This window comes from Bufo gargarizans, chromosome 2 (assembly GCF_014858855.1).
Source record: "Bufo gargarizans isolate SCDJY-AF-19 chromosome 2, ASM1485885v1, whole genome shotgun sequence".
Classification (NCBI taxonomy): Eukaryota; Metazoa; Chordata; class Amphibia; order Anura; family Bufonidae; genus Bufo; species Bufo gargarizans.
In genome coordinates, this window is record NC_058081.1 from 196,547,124 (window position 1) to 196,559,436 (window position 12,313).

The following is a 12,313-nucleotide window of genomic DNA, read 5'->3' on the forward strand; positions in this document are numbered from 1 at the left end:
CAGAACCAAATACCACAGTGCGGCACAGAATACCGCCCCAGCAGAACCAAATACCACAGTGCGGCACAGAATACCGCCCCAACAGAACCAAATACCACAGTGTGGCACAGAATATCGCCCCAGCAGAACCAAATACCACAGTGCGGCACAGAATACCGCCCCAGCAGAACCAAATACCACAGTGCGGCACAGAATACCGCCCCAGCAGAACCAAATACCACAGTGCGGCACAGAATACCGCCCCAGCAGAACCAAATACCACAGTGCAGCACAGAATACTGCCCCAGCAGAACCAAATACCACAGTGCAGCACAGAATACCGCCCCAGCAGAACCAAATACCACAGTGCAGCGCAGAATACCGCCCCAGCAGAACCAAATACCACAGTGCAGCACAGAATACCGCCCCAGCAGAACCAAATACCACAGTGCAGCACAGAATACTGCCCCAGCAGAACCAAATACCACAGTGCAGCGCAGAATACCGCCCCAGCAGAACTAAATACCACAGTGCAGCGCAGAATACCGCCCCAGCAGAACCAAATACCACAGTGCAGCACAGAATACCGCCCCAGCAGAACCAAATACCACAGTGCAGCACAGAATACCGCCCCAGCAGAACCAAATACCACAGTGCAGCACAGGATACATGAAGACGGTAATACAGTTGAGTTTAGGAGGGCACCTGTGGCCGTTGAGCATCAGCTCATTATGTACCCGGCCTGTGGCCATCAAGAGGGTTTGAGTGGCCTCCTAGGCATCGGGTGCAAGCATGGCCACCACTGATGGATTGCAGGGTGGTCATAACCATGGAAACGAGCAGTGTATTGTGATGGAAAAATGAATCAAGCCAGCAAAGGAGACAATATGGACAATCACAATACATTAGTAAGTGCCATGTATTAACTTTCTCTACAGGATAAATGTACTTTTCTGAAGTGAGACAACCCCTTTAATCTTCAGCTGTGCAGTGGTCCGTGGAACACGGAAAGAGAAAAATGGCATTTGTGGACCACACACGGATTCCTCACAGAAATCTTCACGGATAAATCATGGACCATCTTATCAAGGATTTCATCATGGACGTAGGAATGAGGCCTTAGTCTGTACTTTATCTGCAATGGCCATTCTGTGGGGTGCAATCCTAGATTGTATGGCCAGTTCATAGCAGGCGCCAGAAGCAATAAACCCAGACCACGGGCAGTAAAGTCCAAAGCCATATGTGTACGTTACCGTCCAAGCACTGTCCTCACAGTCCTCAACCATCTGCAATATTACAATGCTTCTTTCTCTCAGAAGTAGTTCTAAGTAAAGTTGTTTTTCTGGCAGCTTTCACTGACAAGTATAGTATTTTACCTTGAGCAGAATTAGTCTTGGCCTACTTACCAGTAGCATGCACCGAACAGGTCTTCACTTCAGTGGTTTGGGCCAGCACACTATCCGGCACTAATACTGAGAAGCTGCCAGTTAATGGTTTCTACCCATATATAGCCTTTTAAAGTTTCAAAATACATAGATCATAGTCAGCATCACAGGAAACATCCTACAACTCCAAGGGTACCAGCACACGTTGCGGATTATGCTAGTTTTGCTGCGCAGATTCTTGTGCAGAAAAACTGCAGCATAATACAGTACCAGCAAAGTAAATTAAATTAGACAAATCAGTTTTTTTTTAGCATGTGGAAATTACCTGCTGTGTGAATTTTGAAATCTGCAGCATGCCAATTATGTTTATGTTTATTTTGTGTGGATTTCACCCGCTTCAATGGAAGATCCACATTGCCCCAGTAGTTGATATATGCCTCTCGATAGTGCCCCAGTAGTTATTATATGTTCCTCTATAGTGTCCCACTCCCTAGTAGTAATAAGGCCCCTTTATAGTGTCCCCCAGTAGTTATCATAGGCCTCTCTATGGTGCCCCTAGGAGTTAATATAGGTCCCTCTATAGTGCCCCCAGTGGTAATAAGGCCCCTTTATAGTGTCCCCCAATAGTTATCATAGGTCCCTCTATGGTGCCCCTAGGAGTTAATATAGGCCTCTCTATAGTGACCCAGTAGTCGATATAGGCTCATCTATAGTGCCCCAGTAGTTAATATAGGCCCCTTTATAGTGTCCCCAGTAGTTAATATAGGCCCCTCTATTGTGCCCCAGTAGCTACTATATATCCCTCTATAGTGCCCCCAGTGGTAATAAGGCCCCTTTTTTAGTGCCCCCAGTAGTTATTATATGCCGCTCTATAGTGCCCTAGTAGTTAATATAGGCTCCACTATATCCGACACCCGGCACCCCCGCGATCAGCTGTATGAGGAGACGGCGCACGCAGTGTGTTTGTGCTGTCTCCCATCTCTTTTCCTGCTGCTGTTACGTCTATGACAAAGCAGCAGCTAACAGGAAGAGAGACGGGAGACTGCACGTGCACACTACGCACACCTTTCCTTCATACAGCTGATCGGCGAGGGTGCTGGGTGTCGTACCGCCACCAATCTGATATTGATGACTAGGGATGAGCGAATCGACTTCAGATGAAACATCCGAAGTCGATTTGCATAAAACCTTGTTTCAATACTGTACTCCGTACAATCTTAGAATTTATTCGCTCTGATGAGCAGAAGTAATTACTTTGCGAAGTCTTGCGAGACTTCGGGTAATAACTTCATAAATCGGTTTCTAATGTAAAAAACTATTTCCCGAACTCGGGTTCGGTTCCAAGTGGTACCTTGGAACCGAACCCAAGTTCTGGAAATTGTTTTTTACAGTAGAAATCCATTTTTGAAGTTATTCCCCCGAAGTCTCGCGAGACTTCGCAAAGTAATAGCTTCAGCTCATAGGAGCCAATACATCCGAAGTCAATTCGCTCATCCCTATTGATGACCTATCCGGAGGATAGGTCATCAGTATTGGAAGCCCAGACAACCCGTTTGATATAGGCTCCACTATAGTGCCCCAATAGTTAATATAGGCCCCTTTATAGTGCCCCAGCAGTAATATAGGCCCCTCTATAGTGCCCCAATAGTTAATAAAGGCTCCTCTATAGTGTCCTAGTAATTGATATAAGCCCTCTATAGTGCCCCAATACTTAATATAGGCTCCTCTATAGTGCCCCCATGAGTTAATAATGGTCCCTCTATAGTGCTCCAATAGTTAATATAGGCCCCTCTATAGCAGCCCAGCAGTAATAAAGCTCCTCTATAGTGTCCCAGTAGTTGATATAGGCCCCTCTATAGTGCCACCAGTAGTTAATATAGACCCCTCTGTAGTGCCCCAGTAGTTGATATAGACTCTTCTATAGTGCACCAGTTGTTATCATAGACCCCTCTATAGTGCCCCAATAGTTTATATAGGCCTCTCTATAATGGAGTGGGTGGAGTCCAAACTCTTTAGAGATGGTTTAGATACCTTTTCCAGCCTGATGAGCATCAACAACTCTTCTTCTAAGGTCCTCAGAAATCTTCTTTGTTCATGCCATGATACACGTCCACAAACGTGTTGCAAAGATAAGACTTTGATAGATTCCTGTTCTTTAAATAAATCAGGTTGCTCACTCACACCTGAATGTCATCCTTTAGATTGAAATTACCTGACTCCAATTTTACCTACAAATTATCTGGTAATCCTAAGGGTGGTGCCATATGGTCAGGCTTTGTGATGCAGTTTTTGAAGCCAAAATCAGGTATGGATCATAACAGAAGAGAAAGTATTACAACTTCTCCACTTTTTTCAATCTATGTCTGGTTTTGGCTTCAATAACTTTACCAAAAAACTTCACCCTAAGGGCTGTTTCACACGAGCGAGTCCATTGCGGGAATCATGCTCCCTGTGTGAGTGTGATCCTCTGCTCTGGACTCGCAGGAGCGCATGGCATTATCATGATTTATAATGCTATGTGTCTCTGCTTGACCTTATATCTACAGAATAATACTGACAGCTTTATGTCACTATGATTCTGTGGAAAAAAGGCCATGCAGAGACACATAGCATTATTAATCATGATAATGCCGTGCGCTCCTGCAAGTCCAGAGCGGAGGATCACACTCACACAGGGAGCGTGATTCCCGCAATGGACTCGCTCGGGTGAAACAGCCCTAAAGGTTCACCTACTTTTGCCACTCACAGGAATGTGATATTGGATCGTTTGCCTCAATAAAAAATTGACCAAGTCGAATATTTGGACTCATTTGTTTGATTTGGTTATCTTTATCTACTTTTAGGACTTTTGTGAAAGTCTGATCTAGTTTTAGGTCAAACGTATGCAGAAATATAAAACATTCTTAATAGGTCACAAATTTTCAAGCAACTTTTTTTTGTATTAATGTCTTAGGCTACTTTCACACTTACGTTTTGGGCGGATCCGTCATGGATCTGCAAAAATGGATCCGTTACAATAATACAACCACATGCATCTGTTCAGAACGGATCTGGTTGTATTATCTGTAACAGCCAAGACGGATCCGTCATGAACTCCACTGAAAGTCAATGGGAGATGGATCAGTTTTCTATTGTGCCAGATTGTGTCAGAGAAAACGGATCTGTCCCCATTGACTTACATTGTGTGCCAGGACGGATCTGTTTGGCTCAGTTTCGTCAAGCGGACAGCAAAACGCTGCAGGCAGCGTTTTGGTGTCTGCCTCCAAAGTGGAATGGAGACTGATCGGAGGCAAACTGATGCATTCTAAGCGGATCCTTATCTATTCAAAATGCATTAGGGTAAAACTGATCCGTTTTGGACCGCTTGTGAGAGCCCTGAACGCATCTCTCAAACGGAAAACCAAAATGCGAGTGTGAAAGTAGCTTTACTTACATTACATATTCACCATATGGTGAAACTTTGTGGGTGTACTTTATTGGGGCGGCATCTTGTAGCATCATTTCCAGATTTATTTGCAGTTTATTATGTGCTTCTTTTTGCCTGTTCTGTCTTACTCCCCTAAAGGGCTTTATTTTTTTTCATGTGGCCTTTGTAATCCTTGCATAGTATTCTAAGCTGTTTTTTATGCCTAAGTAGGGGTGAAATTTCTTTAGATATTAAAAAGTGGCAAAAAACTTACATATGCACGAACAATCACGAAAACATCTTGTGGACGTTTGGGGGTAATTTATCACTCCTCCTAGGGCAGTGGTGGCGAACCTATGGCACGGGTGCTAGAGGCGGCACTCAGAGCCCTCTCTGCGGGCACCCGCCCCTGGAAAAAGTCTACAGTGTACCAAATGCCTTAGACTTCTCCTGGCATTCATCAGCGCAGGGCGCACTATGAACAGCACAGGCAGGGCACTGAATGTAGGCAGGCTATTATAGATAAGTGAAAAAGTACATGGAATGTATACTATAGGACTGTAGTATTCTGGTTAAATTGCCGTGTTGGCACTATGCAATAAATAAGAGGGTTTTGGGTTGCAGTTTGGGCACTAGGTCTCTAAAAGGTTCGACATCACTGTCCTAGGGTATGGTCACACAGACCGGCCATGCTGTGGTGAAGAATCACGTAGCCAATTAGCCCTCAGCGTCCTTTCATTTAATAATGAAGACCCCACTGTATAGTTGGTCTTTATTGTTAATGGCTGTGCGGCACCTTTAAACAGGGGCTGTTGCTGGTATGGGGTTTGGCTGGTTAGGTGGGGGCACAATATGCATATTATTACTGTGCTGGCCGGCAGTCTCCTGCAGGTTGTTTGACAGTAAACACTGAATATTAATCAGCTCTGGCATACCCACTTCTCCAACCCAGGTGGAGGTGAGTGGAAGGATGATGGAGAGCCTGAGGGATGGGAGGAAGCATTGTGACTATTTAGGGATGTGGTTAGGGTGGTGAGCCTGCATGTGACCTACATGCCAACTTACTGTGGGGGGTAACCAGTGTATGGGACATCAGTATATGGTGGACTGCTCACTAACCAGGCACCTACAGTGCCTTGCAAAGGTATTCACCTTGACTTTTTTGTTACATTACAGCCTTAATTTTAATGTTTTGAATCTGAATTTTGTGATGGATCAGAACACAATAGTTGGTTATAAAAAAAATCCAAATCCTTGATGATCCCCAGGAGCACCATCAAATCTCTCATAACCGAATGGAAAGAACATGGCACAACAGCAAACCTGCCAAGAGACTGCCGCCCACCAAATCTCACGGACCGGGCATGGAGGGCATTAATCTGAGAGGCAGCACAGAGACCTAATGTAACCCTGGAGGAGTTGCAGAGTTCCTCAGCAGAGACTGGAGTATCTGTACATAGGACGACAATAAGCCGTACGCTCCAGAGAGTTGGGCTTTATGGCAGAGTGACCAGAAGAAAGCCATTACTTTCAGCTAAAAACATAAAGGCACATTGTGAGTTTGTGAAAAGGCACGTGGGAGACTCCCAAAATGTATGGGGAAGGTGCTCTGGTCTGATGAGACTAAAATTTAACTTTTCGTCCATCAAAGAAAACGCTATCTGGCACAAACCCAACACATCACATCACCCAAAGAACACCATCCCCACAGTGAAACATGGTGACGGCAGCATCATGCTGTGGGGATGTTTTTCAGCAGCCGGGATCGGGAAACTGGTCAGAGTTGAGGGAAAGATGGATGGTGCTAAATACAGGGATATTCTTGAGCAAAACCTGTCCCACTCTGTGCGTTATTTGAGGCTAGGACGGAGGTTCACCTTCCAGCAGGACAATGACCCCAGACACACTGCTAAAGCAACACTTGAGTGGTTTAAGGGGAAACATCTAAATGTGTTTGAATGGCCTAGTCAAAGCCCAGATCTCAATCCAATAGAAAATCTGTGGTCAGACTTAAATATTGCTGTTCACAAGCGCAAACTATCCAACTTGAAGGAGCTGGGGCAGTTTTGCAAGGAGGAATGGGCAAAAATCCCAGTGGTAAGATGTGGCAAGCTCATAGAGACTTATCCAAAGCGACTTGGAGCCGTGATTGCCACAAAAGGTGACTCTACAAAGTATTGACTTTAAGGGGTGAATAGTTATGCACATTGACTTTTTCTGTTATTCAAAGTTGTAGGCATGTTCTGCAAATTAAATTATGCAAATCCTCAAACGATCCATGTTAATTCCAGGTTGTGAGGCCCCAAAACATGAAAAAAGGGGGGTGAATTCATTTGCAAGGCACTGTACTAACAGTGGTGGGGGACAGTTCTCCCCCATCTTTGTCAGTAAGTGTATGGTTGGTAGGGAGTTCCCCATATAATGGTTACTTAAAGAGGACTTTTCATGATTTTTTTTAGTTTAGATAAATACCTTTCCCTGCGGGGTACGGGGGGTACTGATATGGTATGCTGACTTTACCGCAATCCTGGCGTCCGTGCTACATCATGTCAGACCCCGTCTGAAGGTCTCCTGCTGTGACAGCATACATCTAGCTCTGGTGGCACGCAAGTAACCGGCCATACCGGCCGAGACCAGTACCACATAGTTATGTTATTAGCGGTCCTCTCTGTACAGTGCGAATGCATGTGACTGTTACTGCATATGTCTATCGCTGACCGTTTAATAGTGTATAATAATCATAAATAATCTACACTAACCGCTACCTGGTTTTACAACTTGCATCTATTATTTTATAACTAGGTTCTAGCTGTGGTACGCTGCGGCTTGTGGGGTAACACCCCATAAGATTGATATCTAGTATTTACTATTAAATGAGTACTGGATCAGGCCTTTATACTTTCAATGGAGAGCTGAAGAAATATATGTGACCAACTCTATATTTGTTTATATCTATGTTTTCAACTTAGAGAGCTCATTAGGTCTCATATAGTCACATTTGTGGTCACACTGGTGGGATAATTGCATTGTTGATGTCGTAGGGAGTGCAATTGTAGTCAGCCTCATCCTTGTGACGTTGATCGATATGTAATCAGCTTATAATCAGTATAAACAATATTTATTCAGCAATTAACTAGCTTACATAAACAATGTGATCCAGATTGGAATCTGGACATATAGTGATTATGTACCCAGCTGTTATCGTCAATGTTCTGACACCTGGGGCATGATTGACTTGCACTAGATCTGTGTTGGTGACACCGATTGTGATGTACTGCCTTTTTCTGTCCCCTGATGAGCCCTAGATTGAACAGGACGAAAGGCGTTGGAACTTGGGACCATATTTAAAGAGATTTGATCTCTTATATATATAATATTTTACCAACAACCATCTTAACCACAGATGGATGGACCACTTTGATTGTATGGTTGTACCATTTAAGCTTTAGTTGCAGTATTTTTGGTATTTATTAACTGTGTTCACATTTTGATTTCACAAGTGCACAATTTTGGTTTTTTATTATTTTTTGTACGTATGCTAGTCTGGTCATATATTTAGTGTTAGGCCATCATTGTAGCTGATCCCGAGTCAGGGACATCCTAAGGCATCCCTATCGGGGCGGCTATTCTGTCTTTGTAGTCAGGGCATATAGTCTCACGGTCAAACATAGGGATAGAGCCCGAGTGCTTCATCTCTACTCTGCCTACAAAACCATCCACCAAACTATATCTGACCGTGATAACAGTGTCTAATTTGTGTTTTGTGTTGTTTTTCCTGGGAAGTTTTAATAATAATAATAATAATCCTAATAAAGGTTATGTTTTATGAGGGATAATCTGTGAATTATTTATTTTTTCCAACATCTACGCCCCGCTGTGCCCTCCTGCAGTTTTCCCGCTCAGTATGTTAATACTGAGCATCGGTACAGGGAGGAGGAGACACCAGGGTTTCTCAGTGGGCGTCTCCTTCTCCCTGGCTGTGAGCTGTCCAATCACAGCCGAGAGCGTCACAGCCAGGGAGAAAAAAAAGCTCACCTTCTCCCTGGCTGTGATGATCTCCGCTGTGATTGGATCGCGGCACAGCCAGGGAGAAGGAGACACCCATTGAGAAACCCTGGCGTCCCCTCCTCCCTGTACCGATGCTCAGTATTAACATACTTAGTGGGAAAACTGCGCGGCGTAGGAACTATAAAAAAAACCAGGGTGGCACCATCAGAGGGGGGTACTCCGCAAGGAAAGGTATTTATCTAAACTAAAAAAAAAAACATGAAAGGTCCTCTTTAAGTTGATTCAAAGGAGAACTGACATGTTTAATTATGCATCCATATATTTGTTGGAAGGCACTTTTACCAAAAAGGTGGAAACCTCTGAAGAAAATGGCATTTGCAATGCTGTCTTTGGATGGACAAATTTTTGTGAGCAGATCACATGAACGCCATCCTCGGGGAGCAGGCTTACCGCTGGCCATTCTGAGGCCTCAGTCCAGTTGAAGGTCACCTCCTATGAACCACATCTGGATCGCCTTTGCAATGAAAGTCAGGGACAATGGTCACACTGAATGGTAAATTAAACTGATTATTTGGTTTCTCTCAAATACTTTCTTGTATTGCGCGGCGCACTGAGCTCTTCATCTGAAAAGGTTGCCGACCACTGTTCTTGTGCTATAGAAGATATTTTTGCATTCAACTTTACGTTTTTCCATTGTTTTGCTGATAGGTGAGCCCACCAATTGTTAATCCTAATCTACCAAATTTATATTAGGAAAAAGTACAAGATGGAAGAAAGCTAGTAGGTAAGCAAGACCAGACTTTTCCGGGGTCATCTGTACCAATTTGTTTTTATTCTAAATAATGTACACGTACAAACCAGCATTTATTATTAAATGCGTTATGCTGTTCTAATGTTATATGTCTTTGGCGCTACGTGTTGTCCTGTTTGCTGGAATCTTCAGAATGCATGCCTCCTAAATGTCCATCTAATCCAAGTCCCTCTGTCCGTCTTGCTCCTAAACTTTCACGCAAAGCACGGAAGGTACAGCGGCGCCTCTCAAAGCTATCCGCACCTTCTGCTTGCATTGGCTCTGATCTGCTTCTCCAGCATGTGGAGTACGGATCCTATATCATTTCTATGGATTCTTACTCCACATGCTGCAAACGCAGAGCAGAGCCGATGCAGGGGGAAGGTGTAGATCGCCTTATGTGCTTTGTATGAAGGATTAGGTACCTTTTTAAATTTCCCTCTTTTTGACCTGGGAAATAAATGTGCATTAATACACTTAATGAACTGGTTTCTCCCAGTATATGACCTCACCTTAAATATTTTTTTCATTATTTGGTGCAATTTAAAATGTAATCAGATGAGATGTATTCCAGTAAAAAAAGAAAAAGCTGTCCCAGGGGCTGCACATGGTCTAAAAAATAACGTAATAATTTATACCCACCTTACCTATCCCTTGCGGCTGCAGTTCTGATGGTGTCCTTTTTTGACTGTCCAAAAGTTGGGTGGTATCCACGTAAAGAAGAGGAGAGGTTACAAACCAACACGGACACAAGCGTCAGCTCCTGATTAAATTTATTGCAGAATAATTTACAGTTTGATTGTATTTAGAGAATACCCTGGACTCAGTGTCTGATACAGATACCTGCCAGATAGGTGCAGAGTTTTGTTATATATATATCTATAAATATATATTTATGTATATATTTATATAGTCAGCCAAAAATGAACAGACCCAAAAAACTGGGATCTTAAATTTTGATCACAAAATATGTACCATAAGCTAGCACCACACAAGAAGAACACAAAGAATTAACAGATCAGGCTCCATCAAGCCTATAACAGAGTATACTTAAATGTCATTTAACAGCATATAGTGAGAGTAATACCCTCGGTATCTGCCAAGGATGCCTGCAAAGTTTAGCCGGCAAACATTTTACAGAAAGCGAGTCAAACAAAGATATAGTGTCACTGAGTAGAAACGTAGAATGTGTAGATACAAAGAGCCTGTATATTGCCAGAGTACAGATTGCATGTACATAGTATATTCATTGGACTGCATGATTATTAGGCCTTTATTTCCAGCACACAAAAGATTTGTTTTACCGTAATTAAAATATATGCATCGATCTTTGCTATGGTGCATACTCTTTGTACGAAAAAGTCTAATTTTGTAATACAAAAATGTCCACAAACCTGGCCTAGCATTTGGTCAATTCACTCCTCAGTGAGTGGTTTACAATGATCTGTGCTATGGTCAGTAGTTCAATCCTAGTTTACTTAACTGGTCACTGGCAAAGAACGCATTTGATTCAAGTATATATTGATGTGATATGGTAACATGAGGCAAGGAAAGTGCCGTCAGTGGTAGCTCAGGGTCTATTCATTAGCTGGTTTGAGTTATTCCAAAGGGGAAGGTTCAAGTATATTTTTAGGACAGGTTAAGCGGGGTAGGATGAGACCCCACGAAATGCTATAATGAACTGGCTGTACCACTATGCCCCTTCAGTTTATCTATGTCCAAACAATGGTACTCCTATTGAAATCTATGGGACTACAATGCACATTCCAATGTCAGCATTATGGACAATACAAGGAGGTATGGAAAGATCAGAGGAATGTCAAAAGGACACAGTACTTGAAGCTCTGTAGCACCTGAATTATAATAATGGGGGGTATCTAAGCTCGACTCTCGATAATCCTTTCTTCTCTGTCAATGGCAGAAGACAGATTAGGATGAACTTTCATTTAAAAGGAATGTGTCATCAGAAAATGACCTATTGTTATTTTTTTTTAGAATTTGTGGTGGTGGTTTTTTAAATGTTTCATGTCACTAGCTATATGAAAATAGCTAAAAATGTCCACTTTTCTCACTGGACATTAGGTCTAATAATGCGTTGAGACTTCCTGTTCTGTACAGGTAAGGCTACTTTCACACTGGCATTCGGGGCGGATCCGTCCGGTATCTGCACAGACAGATTCGCACCGATAATGCAAACGCTTGTATCCGTTCATAACGGAGCCGTTTGCATTTTTCATTCTAAAAAAAAGTCTAAGTCAAAACGGATCAGTCTTGACTTACATTGAAAGTCAATGGGAGGCGGATCCGTTTTCAATTGCACCATATTGTGTCAGTGAAAAACTGATCCGTCCCCATTGACTTACATTGTAAGTCAGGACAGACCCGTTTGGCTCCGCATCGTCAGGCGGACACCAAAACGCTGCACGCTGCGTTTTAGTGAGCGGCTTAAAAACACAACGGAGACCAAACGCAGCCAAACCATCCAGAATGCATTGGGGCTGAACTGATCCGTTTTGGCCCGCTTGTGAGAGCCCTGAAACGGATCTCACAAGCGGACCCAGAAACGCCAGTGTGAAAGTAGCCTCACTTTTCAGTATTCACCTCATTGTCATCACAGGTAGGATTAAAATGACAGATATCACCTATGTATAGATAACACAAGATCCACTAGTCACACTAGTTGATATTACAGTTTATCTTCTCCCTCCTGACCTCTGCATAGCCTAGTCTCCTGACCTCTGCATA